The following is a 24,795-nucleotide window of genomic DNA, read 5'->3' on the forward strand; positions in this document are numbered from 1 at the left end:
AAAATATCATAAATCAGAAATAATAATTTTGTACCTTGAGTTCAGACATAAAATTAGCAGGCTCCCAGCATGTTTTGCCGGTTATAAATACATATAAAATGCTATTGTTTTGCACGTATAGATGCGCAACATCTATTTTGATACAATCTTGACCACAAGCTTTGGTTTAATCGTGATAAATGAGGAACGTCAAACGTGCATGTCAGCTATTGTGTTGTAAGAGCAGGTTGCTGAAGCCAGTGTCGGACAGACTATACACTAATTCAACATGATGATGAGTCACAGTTCTGCTGCGCCATTTGACAGAAGTGCAATGGAGGAGTGTGTCACAGGTAAATACTCAGAATGCAAAAGGAGAGCTGCCACGTTCCACTTCCCTCATCACAGTGATAGCAAGTGTCATTCAGCACAGTGTAAATATCCCACTAATCCCGCCTACACTTTTTAAGTGAATCTCTCTCATTCTCTGCCTGCGTGTGTGCTATGTTCCTTCCCATATTGCAAGCAGGCTTCCTCTACTGAGCAAAGGACTGACTGTGAACCATAATTATTATTAATACATTATTCTTCTTGGAGATAAACAACTGCATACCAGGCCATCTCTCCAGTAACAGCATCAACTGTCCGCACATGTTAGGCCAGGGGTCTCAAACTCAATTTACTTGGGGGCCACTGGAGCTCGGGTCTGGGTGAAACTGGGCCGCAACAGGTTTTCCGGAAAAAAAAAAAAAACAACGCATTTATTAAAAACAATTTTTTTTTTAAACTTTGCTTTGGTTCCAATTTTCTACAAGAAAAGCTCTGATAAAACATTCCACTGTTCTCAAATATCTTAATTTTTATTTTTCTCCACAAATAAGATGAAAAATAAATAAACATACAAAGAATAAAGAAAATCAATCAATCAGTAATAAATAAATAAATATAATAATAATAATAAAAACTTAAGAAACCACATATAGTTGGTAGGTAGACAAATTATTTTTTCAGATTAAAATGAACAAAGCATTATTAGAGCCCTGTAGACATGACAAAACACGACTATAGTCACATTTATACTCTTTTTATTTACAACATATTGCGCAACTGCAGGGTCTTGAGACACATGCTAACTCGCAAACTAGAGAGCTAGCGACCTAAACGGTAGCCTTCAAGTTATTTCCTTTAAACTTAAATAGCCAAAAATTTACCACTTCCACACGGATAGGGAGGATAACTATTAACAGTTATTTAACCTTTAACATGAACATTAATCAAACGCAATAATTTTTTCTGGGTACATGATACCATACAGCATCCATATCAAACTTGCGCGGTTTGTCTCTACCGTTTTCTGTTCTTTATTAATGAGCAGTAGAACATACGTAGGTTTCCAGAAAATATCAGCTCCCAACTAGAAAAGGGCGAAAACCAGCTTTTTGCGTCTGCATGCTACATTCCTCTCCGCTCTCTCACATCCTCCTTCCTGTCATGTATGTTTCTACCATCCACATGATCTCTGCTGAGGTCTCATCCAATGCACGTCTGCCACCTAGTGGCCATTTTTATGCCTTACGATTGCTCTGAAGGCAAATCCATTAGTGGGGAGTTGCATCATTACCTCTTTTAGGCTATCGCACAAAAAAACTGAAAAATACATAAATATGCTGTTGAGATCAGATGTTGGGGTTTATAAAAAGGTATAAATACATCATAGGTTTTGAATGAGTTAAGTATATTTTTCTGTATTCAGCCTGTGGTGGACCAAACATAAACCAAACATAAACATCACACATACAATATAAACTTCCTGCCATCCCACTTACATGTTCAGGCCCTTATTCGTGTCCCTCTCCTCCAACAGTGCATTTAGATTCCCTCATGGGACCATCAAGATTGATGAGTTGCATAGAACATCATCCCATGAGGATTCATCTGGAAACTATATATAAAAAAGTATGTGCAGCAGTATATTATACAGTATTTCCCACAGGACTGCAATGTATTAGTGTCGGCGGTGGGTTGCAGGAGTGGGAATGATAAAATGATGTAATTGTCAAATTTGCATAATTGGCACACGTGAGTTGAAAACATGAAAAGCAAAACAACTATGTTTAGAACTCCAAATGAACTTTCTTTATTTGTTGTTGTTTTTATGTCACAAAATTGCCTGTGACTGCTTTGAGATGGGGAAAGGGAACTATGGCAGTAATCGCTGCTTGTTGAAAATAACAAAAAAGTGCTTTTATGTCAGAGTTCGCAAAAGTCTTCTTCCTTCAGTCAGCATGTCTGCTGCACGGTCCCTCAACCCTCAATCATTGCGTTGTGTCATAAAATTTTGGACACATTTTTGGAGTGGCCTTTTATTATGGCCAGCCGTATGCACATCTGTTCAATAATAATGCCTGTGTTAATCACCTGTGAGTTGTGAAGAATAGATTTGTGAACAGTATTTGAGAGCAATAGACCATTTGTGTACGTGGAAAACGTTTTAGAATAGGAACAAACACAAAAGTGTTGTATGATGCATGATTTGCTTCACTTTTGTACTCTCCACTCTCAAAAGACAAACCTGTTTGCCTTGAATGTGAATAAACGTCATTTAATTCAATCTGACAGATGCACAAAGCAATGCTGGGAAAGCATTACTGTACCTTTTGGCGTGGTAAAAATATGATATTTCAGGTTTTGCAGGGAGGTAGCGTGTAATTGTAAGTAATTGTGGATGAAGATAAACAAATGATTTCTAGGGCGTCATGTTTGAGGGGGTGTGAACGCTTGAAGCATCTGCACTGCGTTGCGTGACACATCTTTTCCTTTTAGAAACACACACAGGACTATTTTTTTGGGATGGATAAATATACACATCCAAACTTCATCTGTGTTTTCCATCATGGAAATGGACCTTAGCACATGTGCTTGCAGAAATAATGAGTGGGAGACTGGATGCAAAGCAGCAGCTGGTTCTTAAAGACTGAGAGTAAACGCACCGCAGGGATATATTTGACTGGAGGGAACCAAAGCTGCATTTTTCACTATTGTAATACTTTCAAGTACATTTCCATACAGCACTGAAAGTGATACTGGTGGAAAGTGAAATGGGATCTATTTTTGTCTTCATTCCTTGCTACGTGTGTAATACATCATGCCGTCTGGATAGATCAACACATATTTGACATTGTTGCTGAAATTGAATGATGAACTGTCTTTCATGGTGGCGCTGGCTGAGAAATACAGTTCTTCAGTGTTCATACACAGAAATGTCGGCATGAGAGTGTTGAAACTTGCACTACTGTGAGGTGTTTTATTGAGTTTTGAGTTTTGGGTGGGGGAAAAAAGGTTCAGCACCTCAATGTAAATCAAGTGAGTCTTGTGAACTCAGCTCAAAAAACGTGCAGACGTGTCAGGTGGACTCCGGTTGGCTGGCACAATTTCAAAGTGCTGCTTTCGCTGCTTCTAAATACAAAATCTGTCAGAAAGGTGACATTGTAACCCTTTTACTATTTGCTGGGTAATACGAACGTAACTCCTGTCTACACATTCACACATGTATATGTTACGACACGAAAGACCCGACTACCCACTGCCTATATGTTTCACCATTGTTCTTACAAGATTGTGCTGTTCAAGCATGCATACCATCACAATTGTCACCTGCAGTACTGGAAATTCCAGTATTGCTGCTATATCAGATCAATAGATGTTTCTTTATGGATTTAATGTATTGCTATTTAGTTATAGCAGCCAAACTAAACTTTGATTTGAACTTCAACCTCAGACCCTCCAAGAAGTTTGAAGTAGCTTCGAATTATCAGAAGTAAGAGCAGAGTGGATGGTAGATGGTTGATTGTCCATTTGTTGTCCCCTTGTTGTGTATATAAAATTTGATTATATGATTGATAGATGTATTGAAGTATACCCTCATACCCTTATCATCATAGCATCATAAAATACCCCTAGTTTTTCGTGTCAGGAAACTTTTCTATAGTTGTCTTGTACCACTTCTCTGTGTCAATGTGTGCACGCAGAGTATGTTTTCATGTTGGGCAAATAACTTTCAAAAAGTAATTAGTGATAGGTATAGGTATAATTCATTATCGGCTCCAAAAAGTAACTCAATGAACATCCTTCATAAATGTAATTAGGTACCAGGGAACGTAATTACAGTCTCTCACCACTTAAAAATATGTTAATTAATAAATAATGCTGTTTCCTGGTTGAATACAGTCTATCATTAGTCAGACAATATACATATTTAACTAAAATACAAAAAAATGCAAGTACAAATACAAGGTGTATGGCATGGAAATTATGCAAATACAATTATATGTAGTGTTCTATTCTCAATGGACAATAGGTGTCAATAATTTTACTGTAATGTTTGGTGAGACACACGACTTAATCGCCAGAACAACAGGCTTTTCTTGCAGGTTTAAATTACATACAGTACATATGGGCAATACAGGCACAATAATACACTACGGGTTGTAACCCACACCAAGCTGAAACTCAACTCTAAACCCCCAACGTCACGTCGAAGTCAGCTGGGATAGGCTTCTGCGATCCGAGTGAGGATAAGTGGCATGGAAAATGGATGTTATTGAGGTAACATTGAGAAGGTAACTTATTAGATTACCCATTACTGGAATACAATAACACTGCTCATTTTGGGCCGCATGGTGATATAGTAGTTAGCAGGTTAGCCACACCTGATCTTGGTTCGATTCTCCCTGTACGGATGGACGTGGATGTGTATTTTTTGTTGAACTGAACTGTTATATCTTGGATATACCATTTAATAACCACAGGTGTCTAAACATTTTCCACCAATCTCCACATACTGAAAAATGAAAATGAATGTAAGGGTCATATCTATTACACATATGATAGTTAGTAATAGTTAGTAAAGTTAGTAAGAAGTTAGAACTCTTTGCGAGTACAATTACATATTTTTCTCATTAGATTGCAATTTTTTTCTCTTGATATTTGGACAGACACAGGCTGCAAATGGGTCCGGGGCTGCATTTTGGACACCCCTGGAATATACAGTGCAATACAAAAAAAAATCCTTTCTGACAATGTCAGCAAAGCTTTAATAGTACATTCCTTGTAGAGCTGTTGGACTGACTTGTGTTATACTATGGAGAGCAAAGAGATGTAGGAGTGGATCATCCATATATGCTAATAAACATCACAGTTGACATTATGCGTAGGCAGTCAGACAGCTGTTGTTGCCACAGACTGTAAGAAAGAATGCATCTTCTTCTGAAGCAGCCATGGAGTCAAAGCCAAAGTGGCTAATATTTAAGCCAGCAGCTTAGTGGCCTGACAGAATATAAAGTGGTGTTTCAGAGGGAGGGTTTGTCGAAGGGGTGAAGATATAAATAAAAAACCCCACAGAGGATCTGTCGTACACACACATTCTCCTCACAGCTTCTTGCAAGTCTGTGCTACCCCCACATCCACGGCGTCCCCACCCCCTAAACAAACTCACACACATGTTGAAAGATGAATGTCCAACAAATGGAGGCAGGAGGTGAGTGAGGATCCCGTATGAGAGGTGTATTGTGCACCAGGGTGTTCCATCCCACCCCCCACATGCAGGCCGCTAATCTAAAGGGGCCCAGTCGGCAGGGCCTTGGGGCTCGAGAGGAGGGACGGGGCAGAGGAGGCTAAGGGGGAGGCGGCAGCTGTCTCACTAGAATGATATTTATTGGCCTACTTGGAGGCTCCTGCTGCCTCCTGCACTCCTCGTCACACCCATTGATCTTGTCCTGATCCGCCCCCACCGATGGCGCTGCATAGTCTCTCTCGCCTCTTCCTTGTCCCTTCATGTTCGCTACAGTGTGGTGCATACTTGAGCCCATGACACTGCAGGCTGGATGAAAGCTGGGATTAGCAGCGTTGGATTTTGAATGGCTCATGCTTCATGTTCAGGGTAAAAAAAAAAGCTTTGTTGCCTGCTATGAGGTCAAATATTAAATAGTAAAATAGCAAAATGTGAATACTTCAGGAACACTAGCAAATAGCAAAAAAATGCAAGCGATTGATACACCCATAAAAATGGCTCGACCACAAACCCTCCTGCTTGCTTAGCAATTACATTCTCCTCCAATTTTGGATCAACATTTGCAATAAAAGCGACTGTTTGTTTTAATAATTAGATTACATTCAGCTTCTAACTAACCAGCCCCTTCTCTCTTCAATTACCATTATTCACTCAGGACACCGTACAGGTGTCAGCCCCAAATATGCCTCACACATTTATTAAACCCATGTAAAGTATACAATGCACACGTACTCACCACTAATGCATGATCATGTGGGATGATTGATGAACGGGTGGAATCACAGTGTAGCCAGACACAGCCCACAACTATGGTGCGTTCAAGCACAGCCTAACAAAATGTGAAATCAAAATTTTGGAAAAAACATTATCAGTGAAACATCAAGACCTGACGTATCACATATTTATTTACACCATTTACTGTGTCCTAAAATATGGACGTATTCCCAATTTGCAAATAATTGTGTGTTTTTGTTTGTTTATTTTCCTAATTTTGAGAGATGCAAAACTGATTTTCATTGTTCTGGTAATTGTGACAATAAAGTTGGATTGTGTTTATAAATTATTACTAACTTTGAATGAGAAACAAAATTAAATGTTATTTATGTATATAAAATATACAAAATATGAAATATATAATATAGTTTATGACAAATCTGTAAATCTGTATGGCCATGAATGATGGCCACTGTACTGTATACTCAAAATATTTTTCTACTGTGCATTCCTAAAGAAATGAACAGAACCAACATACCACCTACATACCCATGTGTATTGCTGACATGTACATGTACTCACTTGACATGAAACATTTGTACATTCCTTTTTCTTCTATTTGCTGTACACAGACATAACTGTTGGACACATCAGTTACTTTGTTCACTTTTCTCCGTGTGCCTGGTACATGATAGCTATTTCTTTTCACGGCATTCCGGGCAACGCCTGGAATGGTCATACTGTAATGGAAGACATGTGTGTTGGATGAAGCTCTTGTTTGTGTGAGATAGTGGAATTCAATGTCACACATATGCAATGTGGGGGCCTCCAGTCCGACGACTCAGGTGCATGAAACATGGATCATGTGGCGTTGCTTCGCACATGCCACCCATCCCCCCACGTCGACCCCACTGTGTAAATATCACACTGGATGTGAGGGTGCTTATTTACACCTTCGCCTACTTTCTCCGATCGCACACTCCTGAAGTGCAACAAAGAATGTGTGTGTTGCACAGAGGACCTCATTCTTTAGAGTTGTTATTCAGGTTGAACCTCATCCTCAAAAACCCACCCAACCCTTCCAACGGGCCACAGGGGTGCGACATTCAGACAAACGATCTTACGACTTGCTTCACGTTACACGAAAGGCATACGGTCACAGTCAAAAATGCTTCAGGTTAGGTATTAGGTGTACGTTTTACTGCTGCACCATTAAGAATCACTTATTTTTTATGAGTCTAGCCAGGCCAGATTTCTGGCTTTTAAGGGTCTTGTCTGTGGGTGCTCTGCAGCGACAAGAGCTTTTTTCGGCACCGTGTACACACGTTTGCATTTCCTTTGCACCTACACTACATGAACTGGGCATTTTTATGAAGAGATTTGTCCACATGAACCATGTTTGCTTCAGATTGAAGATGAAATACCTTTACTGTCATTTACAATAGACAAGACAGCTAAGCCATGAATGGAATGCAACAGATTGAGCAACAAACTCAAAACAATGCACATGACGGATTTGAAGAAACAGAACAGGTGGTTGTGGTTTATACAGTACAAGGAAGCTACAGACAATACTTCATATATAATCACTCTTACCCCAAATTCACACCAGATGCGTAAGATCCGTGCGGGCCTAGCAGCTTTGAAATCACTCCTATTTTCATCAGGCTGGCAATTCACAACAGCTGACTTACCCACATCACACGTGCGTCTGATGCACGTCGTGTTTTTGTCTGATGCACGTTGTGTTTTTGTCTGATGCACGTCGTGTTTTTGTCTGATGCACGTCGTGTTTTTGTCTGATGCACGTCGTGTCTTTGTCTGATGCACGTCGTGTCTTTGTCTGATGCATGTTGTGTTTTTGTCTGATGCACGTCGTGTTTTTGTCCGATGCACGTCGTGTTTTAGTCTGATACACGTCGTGTTTTTGTCTGAGGCACGTCGTGTTTTTGTCTGATGCACGTTGTGTTTTTGTCTGATGCACGTCGTGTCTTTGTCTGATGCATGTCGTGTTTTTGTCTGATGCACGTCGTGTTTTTGTCTGATGCACGTCGTGTCTTTGTTTGATGCATGTCGTGTTTTTGTCTGATGCACGTCGTGTTTTTGTCCGATGCACGTCGTGTTTTAGTCTGATGCACGTTGTGTTTTTGTCTGATGCACGTCGTGTTTTTGTCTGATGCACGTCGTGTTTTTGTCCGATGCATGTCGTGTTTTAGTCTGATGCACGTCGTGTTTTTGTCTGATGCACGTCGTGTTTTTGTCTGATGCACGTCGTGTTTTTGTCTGATGCATGTCGTGTTTTTGTCTGATGCACGTCGTGTTTTTGTCTGATGCACGTCGTGTTTTTGTCTGATGCACGTTGTGTTTTTGTATACGTAAATTCTGTAGTATACAAGTCAGAGAAACACCGGAAAACAGCTTCTGGTGTCAAAATAAATTTTTTTTTAAATAGTTTTAAAGATGGAAGGCAAACGATTAACCTTTGCAAGTTAATTAAGTACACATAGAGTAGACAGGCTTGGTTTAAACTACAAACACACAAACACACATTTGTTTACTTTCACGGCCTATGCATGAATTGAAATGATTGAAATACGACACCAGAAGTGTCTAAAGTAGGATTTGCAGCCCATGATTTGTAGTGTAGCAATGAAATTAAAACAAAAACCCACCGGTAAAAATGGGAACAATAGATCAGAACGGCAAAGACAAAAATCTAATCTAAATATGGTACATATGCATTTTTGAAAAATATCAAACAAAAAAAATATCGATCTTTGGCATGTGTGTGGCATGAGGTGGAAAACTACAGTTCAGAGTGACAGTACTGTCATCACACGCTCATTAGCACACATGATTGAATGAAATGATTTATTAAAGACAATATAATTAAATACAATGCAGCACTGCCACATAGCCAGCCGTGCTGCAAACATTCATTACAGAGCATCATTGTACCCACATACGACAGCATGTAAATGCCACTGTGTGTTGTGGTGATCAATACATAGTGATGCATTGTGCTGCACACTGTGTTACTGTGCATGGTATGCTCTTACAACTGATCCATAACGTTCTCCATCACCCATGGCTGTTGGGAGGCAGCTGCTGAGCTGCAGGAGTTGCTGCGCCGGCTGCAACTTGAAGCCTGTGAGCACGTCGATAACGAGTAGCAGCCCCTCTGACACAATCGTTTACCGCCTGGAGGGCTTGGAGACCAAAGTGGAGTGTGCATGCCTTCCTCTAACCTACTTAAGGCTCACTCTGCCCACATGGAAGTGTTGATATGCAACATGAGATGTCCTGGTGGATTCCAGCCTGCAAGTTGTCTGGCAGGAATAAATGTGTGAGGACTAATCATGGGGGTGTTGTATGCGTGCGTGTGTGTTTATTCATTGATCCTTTCACATCAATACATGGAAAACATTTCTGTACATTTTCTTAAATTGATGACAACACTGTCAAAACAATTCATTTTTAAAAGCACCTGTAAAAACAACTGACAGTACCGTAATGCGTCTAGCACATCATAACTTGTGACCAACACACATAATTATTGTATACTATTGCTTTCCAAAATCAGCTTTTGACGACTCTGCATTGGCATAACTGTGGGTTTAGTGTTTGACATATGAAAATAATGCAACTCATTAGTGATCGAGGACCACTACTGTGGTTTGGGGTGTAATGCAACAATCAAAAACGAGACTTGCGGCCACAGTTGTCCCTCGTTTATAGCAGTTAATTGGTTCCAGAACCGACCGCGATACATGAATTTCCATAGTATAGAGCAGGGGTCTCAAACACGCGGCCCGCGGGCCAATTGTGGCCCGCAGGACACTAGTTTGAGGCCCCCGCCTTGATATGAAAGTTTAATGTTAGTGCGGCCCGCGCAAGTTTGATATGGATGCTGTATGGTATCATGTACCCAGAAAAAATTATTACAAAGCAAAGTTTATTCATGTTTTTAATAAATGCGTTTTTTTTTTTTTTTTTTGGAAAACCTGATGCGGCCCAGTCTCACCCACACCCTAGCTCCAGTGGCCCCCAAGTAAATTGAGTTTGAGAACCCTGATATAGAGCATAGAAAACCTGTTTATGACTTTCTAAATTACAGTTATTAACATTATTAGAGTCCTGTGGGCATGAACGGGTGTTCAACGGAGACGTGACTTTAATTGATCCATGGGTACTTGATAAAGACTCAACTTTTAATAACTCACCGGTGCTGCGGCCCAATTTTTTGCACATGTGCTAATTCCTGTTCATGCGCTGTGTGACACATACAGTAAGAACCCAATTCACTTAAAACGTCATGAGAAATTGAGTCAATAAAAGGAATGGAGTTTCCCATCACTACAGTGGAACCTCCAATCCAAATTGTCATGGAAACATATGGTTCAAGTATAAATACTTGGAAGAGTGAATGCTGTCATGTTTGACTTGAAGTGAGACAACTGCAGCTTGATTTAGAAGAAGTTACTTTAGTTGAATTGTGAACTGCTGTTTGGGTTTGAATTTTTTGGTTTGACGGTTCAAACCATTCCATGTTTATGCTTGAGATCACTGAAGGTCAACTGGCGGCCAGCGAGCCACATCCAGGCTGCCAGACCCCAGAATAGTACTGTATTCAGGATCGTGTATAAGACGAGTATAAACGAGTAAAAATCATCCATCAATTTTCTATGTCACTTATGCTGAAGCCTATGTAAAAATGATCCATCCGTCTATTTTTAATATACTGCTTGTTTTCTTTAGGGTCTCAGGTAAGCTCCAGTCTCAGTTCACACTGGTCCGATTGCCAACCAATTGCAGGCTGTCACAAAGGGATGTCATGAGACCAGACTATACCGGAGATTGGGTCTACGAGAACGAGATGAAACAAGAGTTTAACATGACTTTTAATCATACTGAAAAATATAAAAAAAATATATGATAATATACGGGCTGCACGGAGACCGAGTGGCTAGCGCACAGGCCTCACATCTTGGAGACCCGAGTTGGATTCCACCCTAGGGCATCTCTGTGTGGAGTGCATGGGTTTTCCCCGGGTACTCTGGTTTCCTCCCACATTCCAAAAACATGCTAGGTTAATTGGCGACTCCAAATTGTCCATAGGTATGAATGTGAGTGTGAATGGTTGTTTGTGTGCCCTGTGATTGGCTGGCCACCAGTCCAGGGTGTATCCCGCCTCTCACCTTAAGACAGCTGGGATAGGCTCCAGCACCCCCGTGACCCTCATGAGGATAAGCGATAGAAAATGAATGAATGAATGACAATATACAGTATTGCAATCTCTACTAAGTTCCATTGAATTTTTCCGAATGAGGCTCACTCTTCTGCACTCGATGTATGCCATCAGCCCCGCCTCCACCCACCAAGAGTCGGTATGGCTGACAAAAGAGCTAACTCTGCTCATGGCCTTTTTTTAACAAGAAATTTGAATGTTGCAAGATCTGGTGACACCCCTACGATTGACTGTTCAGCCTTTCCAGAGGTGCGTGTCATTGACTGGCCACCAGTTCAGGGTGGACCAGAACTGTAAATAAAGAAACAACACAGAGAGTTACTGTGGGTGGTTATGGTACTGGGCAAAAGCATGCTTAGAGCAGTGTGAGGAGAAATACTGAGAGGTTTGGGTGTGTGTGTGTGTGTGTGTGTGTGTGTCCTCTCAGCTGAGGAGTGCAAGCATAGTTTCAATGACTCCAGTTGGCTCCTTAATTCTATTTGCCTCTCAGGGGAACTTCCGCCAAAACCTCTCACACACATTTTCAGAGAGCTTTGTCGAGGGGGGGGGTTTAGGGGGTGAGGCTCTATATTCCCAGTTCCCACCGAGTCTAGAAAAGACACATAAATCACACTCACAGTCATGAGGCAATGAGGTCTGAGGACCAGAGGCCTCTTGCCTTAGATTGGACAGGGCTTAAGGGGAGGAAGAAGTGGGGTGCACAAGACGATGGAGGAAGAACTTATTCAACCCAAGTGCTGTAGCATTTGTCATAGTAGAACTATTTTTTTTCACCGAATTGGTACCATGTGCGTCCACACTGATAATATAATAATACTATAACAATAATATAATAATATACATACTACATAATAATAATGTCCTGCACCCTAGTGTGATTGCATATTTAATAAATGGAATTTAAATTTCTGACTCTGACTCAATTTTCAAAGAACAAATGTTCAATATTCACATTTCTATCACAATAAAAGCTGGTTCGCCTCCTCTGTGAAAAGTTGAGCTAGTATTTTAATGTTGTTATCCATTTTTGGAAATATCTTACATTCAGGGCGGCACGGCAGTCGAATGGTTAGCCTCACAGCTAGGAGACCAGGGTTCAATTCCACCCTCGGCCATCTCTGTGTGGAGTTTGCATGTTCTCCCCGTGCATGCGTGGGTTTTCTCCCGGGTACTCCGGTTTCCTCCCACATTCCAAAAACATGCTAGGTTAATTAGCAACTCCAAATTGTCCATAGGTATGAATGTGAGTGTGAATGGTTGTTTGTCTATATGTGCCCTGTGATTGGCTGGCAACCAGTCCAGGGTGTACCCCGCCTCTCGCCCGAAGACAGCTGGGATAGGTTCCAACGCCCCCCGCGACCCTCGTGACGAAAAAGTGGTAGAAAATGAATGAATGAATGAATTAATGAATCTTACATTCACGTGGTAATCATACAAGCAGTAAGTATCGAATGCATTACACTGCATATTGGTGTTAGAAGTGTTTTGTGGGAGCTGATGTTGAGTCATGTGACGCCGCCCAGCAAAGCAATGATACGTATATCCACTGTTACACATCTGGCACGCAGAGCGCTTTGGAGTCCTGATTGCTTCCAGCTCATGTACTGTACATAAATCAAATATTTACTGTACATTTTTGTGTCTGTGTGTGTCTACCAACTCAGGAGGTGCTATACTCTGGTGTGCTATACACAGGAATATTTGGGATGTTCCGTCTTCTTATTCTTTAAAGTGATTATAAACGATCGGAGTCACATTCTATTTTATGTCCACTATTCCAGGCTGTCTCAATGGAGTCAAAATACATTTTCATTGAAATGCAATTACAACACCTCCTTTTTGTGTCCTGTGAAAATCATCTAGCGATGCATTTTTACAAAAGAGCGACTCAGTGGGTAGTCAACCGAGACATAATGTCAACTGAAGGCAGTTGAATTGTTGCTGTCATGCTCCAATCAGCAGCAAAAGCATGCCTCGTCAATCACGGAGAAAGCTTGTCAGGCAGTGAAGGACAAAAACAGCTTGGCAAAAATATGTATCAAGCAAATCTTTGCTGAAAAGTAAAACTACAACATACGTAACTATATTCAAAGTCAATGTGCACATCAGTTGATGTGGTACCACACTGTAAAATATGTGTTCTCAAAGGAACTGTACTAAAAGTAAAGCACTATGAGATATGGCTTCTTTCATCAAGTGTCAGTATGTCTGTGCAAGCTACATGATGTAATGTACAAAGCCTTGCAGTCTGTTGCGACATACTCAACAACTAGGATTTGCTCAAAACTAGTGCAGCAAGAAATTTAAAAAAATAAGAGAATACTGTAATTATGATCAGTAATTAATTTATCTAATTAATCTAAAAATTACCATCACCTTGAGGTATTTTCATTTAAATATATTAGATTATTGTGGTGAATCAAAATATTGCGAATATTGCTATTGATCTCTCCTCACCTTGCCCTCCAGTTACAACAGTAGTCTATGAACTGATGCCAGACAAGCATAAACACAATGACAACCAGTCAACGTCCACTTCAGCATGCACTCGCCATTGCGTTCTTCCCCCAACAATGCGAGCACAAGAAGCCCAACATATAATAATGGCTTTTATAAATACAGTAGGCATCTTGTATACAGAAACAATAAAGTTAGAGATTTGATTAACGTGATTAAAAATATTAATCACAATTAATTCCTAATTAATTACATATTTTACTATCAATTGCTTTTAGGTGGGCTCGCGCTCTGAGGTTACAATATTGTTATTTTTATGTTTTTGCTATGTAATTTCTGTGTTATTTTTATTACAGTGCATCATTTTCATATAAAATCCTACTAAATCACCTTTAGCTTCAAGGCTAAAATTCGGCTCTTACACAGCTTACATAGCTTACGTTTCAGAGATGTCCAACCTTTGAATGCCACACTCTCAACTATTTTCATTTTGTTTAGTTTTTTTGCCTTTTATATTATTTCAACATTCCATCCATACTGTATGTTGAGTCTATAAAGAGAGGTCCATTTATGATTCTCTTACTTTTAACCGTGAATTATGAGTACAAAGCAGATATCAGGCTTGTTCCATATTGCAAGATAGTGAACATGTGTTTGCATATATAAGGCAGCATCTCCATAGTACTTTGTGGGGTCCTTGCCTACGTTTCAGACATTTCATGTGGTCTCATATGGGTATGAGAACTTTTTCACATTCCTTTTTGTAGAAAGTTCAGCTATGTCAACTTGTTGGGTGTCGGAATCGGGAAAGAATGCAGATTTACCCTGTGCACAACGTGAAATTTAAGAAGTATTTTATTAAAAGAAACTTACTATACTGCCCCACTGGGATCCAATGTTATCCTATAAGCCCCTGACATGGGTAGGATAGGGCCCCTTTAAACAACAAACAAAAAAAGTCATTTTTCATTTCACATGACCACTATTGCAGGTGATTACTGCCACCTCATTTTTGGAAAACAAAACATTTAGCTGTCACTTGTTACACTTGGCGAGTTGCATGTAGTTCCTGGTGTAGGCTGACATCACGTCAAAGGCTCATTATTAATTAACATACCATTATCAGAGCTCCATGCTGGCTCGGGATGATTAATGCGCTGCGGAGCAGTGAGTGGATTAAAGGTCACATCCTGTGTGTTAGTCACCCAGCACCCCCTGACCCCTGGAAGGAAACATAGTAGAATGGGCACATTAGTGCCACCTGGTTGGGTACTGATCATTCCCAGGATGTGGGCAGCGGGCCCAAACAGAGCTGAAGACATTATTGTCAATGTTGTCTGGGATTGAGAGAGAGAGCATGTTAATAATAAAAAAAAAAACTAAATTGACTTGTTTTATTGTAGGGAAGCATACCACGGTACTGTGTTTGCATGAAACTCACATGAAAAACTACAATGACGTAATATTAAGAGCGGAGTAAACGCAGGCAGCAGCTGTCTGCGGATCACTGTTGGTAATATCAATGTGGAAACAGTCCTGACTGTAGAAGCCTGCGTGTATGTGATTGCGAGAGAGAGTAAGAAATTAATTTCAGTCTTGTTTTATTGTAGAGAATACGCTGAGATGAAGGCTGGAGCTATGAAATAGGTTTTTACAAGAGTTGCTGCTGAGATCGTTAACACCCTGTACTTTTTGTTGTATTTGAACTTCAAACAAAGATGAGTTGTATATAATTGTTACTTTATTTAGTGTAGAAACATTTACGGTAGCTATTTATTTGAGTTTTTATTCAACTTCTAAGAGATGCTTCTGAGTTTCGGAACTCCATGCTCTTCTGGAGCTAGTTTTCTATTTGTTTGCTTAGATTAGGGGTCTCAAACACGCGGCCCGCGGGCCAAATGTGGCCCGCAGGACACTAGTTTGAGGCCCCCGCCTTGATATGAAGGTTTAATGTTAGTGCGGCCCGCACAAGTTTGATATGGATGCTGTATGGTATCATGTACCCAGAAAAAAATATTACGTTTGATTAATGTTCATGTTAAAGATTAAATAACTGTTAATAGTTATCCTCCCTATCCTTGTGGAAGTGGTACGTTTTTGGCTATTTAAGTTTAAAGGAAATAACTTGAAGGCTACCGTTTAGGTCGCTAGCTCTCTAGTTTGCGAGTTAGCATGTGTCTCAAGACCCTGCAGTTGCGCAATATGTTGTAAATAAAAAGAGTATAAATGTGACTATAGTCGTGTTTTGTCATGTCTACAGGGCTCTAATAATGCTTTGTTCATTTTAATCTGAAAAAAAAATTGTCTACCCACCAACTATATGTGGTTTCTTAAGTTTTTATTATTATTATTATATTTATTTATTTATTACTGATTGATTTTCTTTATTCTTGATTTGTTTATTTATTTTTCATCTTATTTTGTGTAGAAAAATAGTAAGATATTTGAGAACAGTGGAATGTTTTATCAGAGCTTTTCTTGTAGGAAATCGAAACCAAAGCAAAGTTTATTCATTTTTCTGTTGCATTTTTTTTTTTTTTTTTTTGGAAAACCTGATGCGGCCCAGTCTCGCCCAGACCCTAGCTCCAGTGGCCCCCAAGTAAATTGAGTTTGAGACCCCTGGCTTAGATAAACATGATATAGGCAGTTAAGTGTTTGTATGATTCAACATTTTAAAGCTATTTTTACGCACCAAATATCCTTCACTAATTAGTATCAGTATCGGTCCTCAAAAACCCATATCCATCAATCTCTACTGAGATTCAAGATGATTAAAGATTATATTAGGAAAAGCTGCTGCAAAAAGTACAGTCTTCACTTGAATTAGGCAAACCTTTTGCAAGGCAAAACTGACAACATTGTGCTCCAAACAACATAAAATGTGTATACCCCAGTCCAATAGCCCTTATTGTTTCCTTACTGAGAGATGGACAGTCACACAGCTAAGGGAGTTAGTGCACAAACAGCACTGCAAGGATTGTGAGTCAGTGTTATTTATATGTACTAAAGTCCCAATTCAGTGCAAAATTGCGACTGATTGTTGTTAAGGGATGTTATTTGAGCCCAAATATCAGGGTGTACAAACTGTGGTACACTACACCACCCCCGAGTGTCTCCATTCTTTTACTGACATAAACACCTAACGACCCATGTTACTGACTCATCACATCCTCAATGTGAGAAACCTTGAGGACCTTCCAAGGTGGATGGATTCATTTCTTGGCGTTCACACGAAAATGCTCGCAGGCTGGATGTGTGCCTCTAGATCATATTTCCACAGCCCACACAACTCCCACTCTCCCACATCTGACCAGAATCTCTCAGATCGGATGTGACTCACTCACTTTGGCAGTCTCAAGTGAAATTCTTCTCCTGTTAGTCTCTTACCACTGTGCTCTTTCTTTCAGTGACTGCCTTTATCTGTCACAATGGATTCTAGTCACAATAGCCTGCATCCTTGCTGTATGATATTCATGTTAACAATTTTTCAACCACGCCTTGAGGATAGAAGACGACATCCAGTGGAAATAGGAACACGGAGAACGCTTAGATGCTGCATTGATGCACAGTTGCCTTTCTTCTCACAGGAGTGAGTCAGTATTCCTTTATTGACACATTCCAGGACACTGACACTTCAGTGTTGTGATAGACTTGTTTTCACTCTTCCCAGCCGGGACTGTTGTATACCTGACCTTGGTGCCAGGAAGGATAGGCAGAAGCATATGAATAAAATATCTCCCTCCTCAAAGGCAGCACATTCCATTTTGTGTCTTTGCGGTGATAGTGAAAAGGGTACTACTGTAGAATATACTTTAGATCAGAGGTCTCAAACACGCGGCCCGCGGGCCAAATGTGGCCCGCAGGACACCAGTTTGAGGCCCCCGCCTTGATATGAAAGTTTAATGTTAGTACGGCCTTAATGTTAGATATGGATGCTGTATGGTATCATGTACCCAGAAAAAAATTATTACGTTTGATTAATGTTCATGTTAAAGGTTAAATAACTGTTAATAGTTATCCTCCCTATCCATGTGGAAGTGGTAAGTTTTTGACTATTTAAGTTTAAAGGAAATAACTTGAAGGCTACCGTTTAGGTCGCTAGCTCTCTAGTTTGCGAGTTAGCATGTGTCTCAAGACCCTGCAGTTGCGCAATAATAAAAAGAGTATAAATGTGACTATAGTCGTGTTTTGTCATGTCTTATTAGGGCTCTAATAATGCTCTGTTCATTTTAATCTGAAAAAAAAATCATTTTCATTTTCAAATCAGTCTACCCACCAACTATATGGGGTTTCTTAAGTTTTATTATTATTATTATTATTATTATTATTATTATTATTATTATTATTATTATTATTATTATTATTATTATTATTATTATATTTATTTATTACTGATTGATTGATTTTCTTTATTCTTGATTTGTTTATTTATTTTTCATCTTATTTTGTGTAGAAAAATAAAAAGTAAGATATTTGAGAACAGTGGAATGTCTGTTGTACTACGTTGTCAGTATTGATATACAGTACATCTTTCTATGTGTACTCCGGTTTCCTCCCACATTCCAAAAACATGCTAGGTTAATAGGCGACTCCAAATTGTCCATAGGTATGAATGTGAGTGTGAATGGTTGTTTGTCTATATGTGCCCTGTGATTGGCTCCAGCATGCCCTTGACCCTCGTAAAGATAAGAGGTTTAGAAAATGGATGGATGGATTTCTATGCATCTCAGTTACTTGCAGAGTTTTTCTATTTGTAGTCATGGAATGCAACCCTTACAAAAAAGGCATTTGTTTACTAGAATATCATTCGGTGGCTTGCAGACTACAACCAAGGTTGTACATTACTGTGTTTACGTAATCAGCAAAGTGCTGCCTGTCAAGGCTGTAGATAGCAGTGAATAGCCTGTTTTGTGCAGCCACAAATAAAATACTGTATAGTAATTAAAAGTCAACAGAAACAACTAACTCAACCCTAACCTTTATGACAGTATGCACCATTTTTGTCATGGGGCATACCAAACATTTTTATCACGTATCAAACCGTAAAACGAGAAAATAAATTATGTAGTAAATTGTCAATGTGTCTTTAGATTCTCAGTCATCCGGGTCATAGTAATGTGCAAAGGTTGAATCCGGACAACTGGACATGTCTAGACATTTCATATTTTTCTGTTCTAGATGAGTTAGATGAGTCCCTGTTTATGTCGCCTCTGGCCACAAATAAGGAATCCCTGCATTTAAAATTTTCAAACTGAAGAAGCCTGAAGTTAAAACATCTTCAATAGGCCTTTGCAAATCAGAATTGTCTATCCATTTAATAGGATCTTACACTGCACAGCCATGTCTTGACGTTTCATGGAATATGGCTATTGGCTTTCACGAGGCAACTGATCACATTAATTTTTAATCTGAATAATTCTGGCTTCAGAAAAAACTTTTTACAAGGGAGTCATCCGTCCGAATAATGTCTGAATCAGGTTCAAATTAGAATACAATTTTGCATGTAAACACAGTCTGTGTGTTAAGATTAAGATGCCTTTATTCGTCCCTCAGTGGCGAAATTTGTATTGCACAGCAGCAAGAGTACAGAGTCAGTTAAGCAGTACAAGATACACAATATAGAAAAATAAACAATATAAACAACCCAAGTATTAACAAAATCAGCAGTTTTTCCCAGAGTTAGAAACAATACAGTATGTAGATAATATGAAACGAGATGAAATAGATGACCAGTCTATACACTGAGATCTTGTTAGAAAGTTAATATGAGGCATTATAGAAATACTTCACATAGAACTTAGTATATTGCATTTAGAGCCCTTAATATTGCACATGGAGGTTGATCAGATATTGCACAGTGACCAACCACAGTGTTGGTTGATATGCCATAATCACACTGATGTCCTTGGTGCTTTGTACAGATGTTGCTGATCCTCAGAGGAATCGGCTTTTGCTACCTCTGCCTTGGGACTCTGTGACAATTTCTCCGAAATTGAGCTTAACGGCAATGCTTGACTTTTGTGTCCAGCAATTTTAGCGTTTACATTCACTCTCCTCCCTCTTACTAGAGCAGCAAGCCAATATTCCCAGCAACAACTGGATGCATGTAACTCCAAATGAACATATTTATATTATACTTACAAAGGCAATTATAGGATAATAGTTCACCAACCAATTTAGGTTTATATTATTTCAGTGTTTGCACGGTGATAGCACATTTAAGCTGCCACAGACTACAGATTGTCTTGATTATCAGAAATGACGGCTTGTGTAAGTATTGGACTAAAGCCTGTGTTTGCTTTGTTTCACACTGAGCTCTAACATCTTATCAGTCTGCAAAAGGTTTGACTGATAAGGGAACTAAACTCTGAATGCCCTGACAACACGCAGATGGAACAACACATTGTAAAAACCAAGCTCGAAAAAGGGACTTTCAGGCTGAGTGGTGTTGTTTTCTTAGTTATTTCTTTCTTTGTTAGCATTATAAATTGAAATGACTTATTAAAGAATCAATTACATAATTATTTTCGAGGGCGGCACGGCGGTCGAGTGGTTAGCGCGCAAACCTCACAGCTAGGAGACCAGGGTTCAATTACACCCTCAGGCCATCTCTGTGTGGAGTTTGCATGTTCTCCCCGTGCATGCGTGGGGTTTCTCCGGGTACTCCGGTTTCCTCCCACATTCCGAAAACATGTTAGGTTAATTGGCAACTCCAAATTGTCCATAGCTTTGAATGTGAGTGTGAATGGTTGTTTGTCTATATGTGCCCTGTGATGAATGAATTATTTTCCATGAAACCTTCCGGCAGAGTGACACAGCAGGAAACTGTTAAATAGAATTCTGGATAAAAATGCAGATAGATTCATTTGTGTTCTTTTTCATTCCCCCTGCCTGATTGAAACAAACATGCAAAAAAAAAAAAAAAAGCGGTATCGGTTAATACCACCAGTGTTGGTGTTAGAAATAAAGTATCACATTAAGCATCTCTAATTGATATGTCTTTATAATATTTAAGTCATACAGAAGGCGACAAGCAGGTCATCCTTTGCCGTATACTGCCTCTTTACTCTTAGAGCAGACGCTGCTGATTGCAGGATCTACCACTTGCCAAAATGTATCACAGGCATTGTGGTGTTCTCCATTTTATTAATGAGGGCTAATTCAGTTCAAATGTAGTTTTTCAGGAAGCGCTCCATCTTGGGATAACATACATTCTTGATTTTACACATTCAGTGCGATGCGCAACATGATCAAAGTCTGACAAGTAATATGTTATTAAATGAATAATGCGTGGAAAATATGCATGTGTTATTGACAAGGATTTGATTGTGCATCTTTTTGAAGCGACAGAGACTTAAGCTTCACACTTTTAGCAACGCTGCAAAAAAAAAAAAAAATCCTTCCCAGAGGGATGGCTTACTCCATCTTAACACCAACGCTGACATTTGGGTGTGGATGAAAGATCATTCTTAAACACACATACATGCACAGGGCGAGCTGTAAGATGACTTCAATTACAGTATCTGCTGTTGCACTCTATTCTTATCTCTGTTAACCGCATGCATGAAGCCCTTATGATGTTTCACCTCATTTCTGGCGCAAAAGACTTAAAGCGACCATTATCTGTGTCACATGTCTCGTTTTCTGTCTCATTTCTTCCCGTAGCAGAATTCATCCATTCATAATACTCACAGAAGGTACTAGGAATAAGGATATACACGTAGGGAAAAAAATGCATGCTCATCCATTTTAAGATAATGATACATACATCGAGAGTGTACCACCGGGTTGTATGTTGAGCTGCGCAGCTCCCTTAAAGTAAAGTGACCCATCCCCCAGCTGAGACATTTTTGCTCTCTATGTGTGACTACATTACATCTGCTCACCCTCCCCCCGCCAAGAGAGTCTTCAGAGCCGGTCCCTTGGGTGGGTGTCAGTGTAGAAAGTAGGCCTTTGGCCCTGTCCGTGGGATGTTATTGATGAAGAGAGGTAATGGATGTACCCGCTGTGCTCCCAGGGACACTGAGGATAAATCAGACAGTGGGTAAGACCCAACCAGCCATCCCGCCTCTCTCCACACTCAACTGCCATTTCATTAACTTTATTTATGGGGGTTCTGCACTCTTCCGAACCCCCCTCCCTTGCAAGCGCCACCTTAAAATGTCACTACTCTTTTGTTTCCTACTATATATCGTGTTATCACAAGCCATATACATCCTTCCCTTTTTCTGGAAGTGCCAGTATTTTTTTCCAGAGTCACACCTGAGACAAGGAGCCTCTTATCATGCTACGGACAAAGGCCTTGACTGGGCTGATCTCAGACGCGGTGAAACACTTAGTGCTGGCTCGGCATCTGACTTTATTTGCAGCACTGCACAGCACTTCTTGTACAGCCGTATTTGTGCTGGGTGAGCAGAGGCGAGTCACCTCCGGACTCTTGACCCCACCAATTAGCCTGATACTGCAGCCAGAATCACTTTTGTCCTTGGGGGGGGGAAGAGAAAGGAATCCTTAATCTGTTTCTATTTGAAAGGAGGACTAATGGAACTAGGATCTATGATTAGAGATCAAATGTCGTATTTTCTGTCTGTTGTATAACGTCAGCATTAATAGGAATTTTTATTCAGCTTGAACAAGGTGAATAAGTATCACATCATTTGCAGCAATCGCAGATGACGAACACTTCTATTATTCCGACAAGTCTCACTTCTGTTGATAGATCTAGCATAATATATGCCTTATCATGTGCCTGCATCTTATTTTTCCAAGGCCCTGAGAACCGGATTAGACCAGACAGGCAGTGAATCATACTCTCCAGACATGTACTCACCATAAGAAACAAATGGCAGGAATGTGTTTTATTTTCTTGCGTGTATTCATTTCATGACGAATATTAATGTCACGACAATCTTGCTGAAACACGTCCGCTCCACACTGTACGGACGCAAGCTAACAGATGGTCGATTTCGCTGTAGTGATCAATGTCCCCCCTCCCTTTTAAAGTGTCTGAGCATACACAAACTAGCTGAGAATTCTTTGGACCTACGTGAGCACCATCAGGGGTCCACACTGTGGTATCGTAACTGTCCAAAACCTGACAACTAGAGGTAGTACGACTGGCATTTTGTTGTATTTATAAAATAAATCATTCATCATTCATTTTCTACCGCTTTTCCTCACGAGGGTCGCGGGGAGTGCTGGAGCCTATCCCAGCTAATAAATCAAAATAATAATAAATAAATACAAATAAATAAATTTCTAGGTGTACCGTATTTAACTTATTGAGTGGAAATAATATGAATTAATTTTTTTAAAACGCTGATAGAGTGAGGGAGCGTATATAACTGTATATACTGTATATACTGTATATATTAAAACTTTCTTTTAGTAAATGTTCCTCTCATAGTTTTATTGCCATAACATTGTTACCTTTTTCCCTTAGCATTATATTTTTTCCTTATTTTCTTCAATTCTTCAATTTGTTGTTGTTGTTTTTCATAATATAACAATTTAAAAATGTGTAATCTTTCTTTAATATTTCAACTTTATGTTACTAACATGACCTTGTTTTTCCTCATAATAATAATAGAATGTTATTCTGATCAAATTACATTATTCTCTCATTATATTACATTGGAATTGTTTCTGTTAATGTTTTGACTTGAGGTGGATGAGTGGTTAGCTTGTAGGCCACACAGTCAGGAGATTGGGATCGAATCTTCGCTTGGGCATCTCTGTGTTGAGTTTGCATGTTCTCCCCACGCGTGCATGGGTTTTTCCTCCCACATTCCAAAAACATGCTAGGTTAATTGGCGACTCCAAATTGTCCATAGGTATGAATGTGAGTGTGAATGGTTGTTTGTCTATATGTGTCCTGTGATTGGCTGGCGACCAGTCCAGGGTGTACCCTGCCTGTACTCCAAAGACAGTTGGAGTAGGCTCCAGCATACCTGCAACCCTAGTAAGGAAAATGAATGGCCACACTTTGGATACCCCTGTTTTAAGTTTTAGTGGTTTTTAAGGTTGCATTTATGCCCTGTGATGCTGCCCAAATGTCCTGGCAAGAAACCGAAGCACCAACAAAGGTGCTTGCAGGAGAAGGCTGACCTTCTGGAGGAAGAAAACACCTTACAATGTCTTTACTTTTAAATCACCAATGTAGCGGTAACCTGTCTGGTAACATAACCCAGACTTTAGTATGTCAAATATGGACATTTTTAAGGGAGTCTCAGTTACTCGTGTTTATTTGCTATACGCAAGTGGTCTAAGAACGGAACCCTGTGAATGGGGGTGTCCACTGTACAGGGTTTTCTGAAAAAAAGCCCCAAATAATTTTGACAAAACTGGCATCTGTGTGTCTCTTCAATGTATGTTTTGGGCTGAGAAAAATAATAGCGTACCATATCCCACTAGTTTAATTTGAGTTATGTATGCAATGCACAGACCAATCGGCAGCCTTGAACTGGATGTTAAATAAAAATATTTTGCAATGGCAAAAGCATTAGTGTGAATGCTTGTTTCTTAGCATTTTTGTATCATCCTATATACAGTATGCAGGGCCGCCGTAGTTAGTGTTCTGGACTTTGGAGCGGACGCCTCGGGTTTGAATCTCCACTAGTAAGCACCATTGGTATTCGTCAGGAAGGGCATTCGGAATATAAACGGCTCAAACCAAAAAGTATGCGGACCAAAAACATCCATTGTGACAACTTCGTAAGGAAAAAGCCGAAAGAAACAAACAAACTTTTACAGTATGCACAGTAAATACCCTAATAGTTTATTACATGATTAAAAACACAAATGTCCATTGTATTATCTTTTATCTCTT

At 39.8% G+C, this 24,795-nt stretch overlaps 1 protein-coding gene across 1 annotated transcript in view; it reads left to right on the plus strand.

Annotated features, from left to right (window-relative positions):
• The window catches only part of ncor2 (nuclear receptor corepressor 2), a 100,456-nt gene that overhangs the window by 2,351 nt on the left and 73,310 nt on the right, over positions 1–24,795 (plus strand). The gene's annotated exons all lie outside the window — the stretch shown is intronic.

Source organism: Doryrhamphus excisus, linkage group LG3 (assembly GCF_037039965.1).
Source record: "Doryrhamphus excisus strain RoL-2023G ecotype Guam linkage group LG3, RoL_Dexc_Guam_v1.1, whole genome shotgun sequence".
NCBI lineage: Eukaryota > Metazoa > Chordata > Actinopteri > Syngnathiformes > Syngnathidae > Doryrhamphus > Doryrhamphus excisus.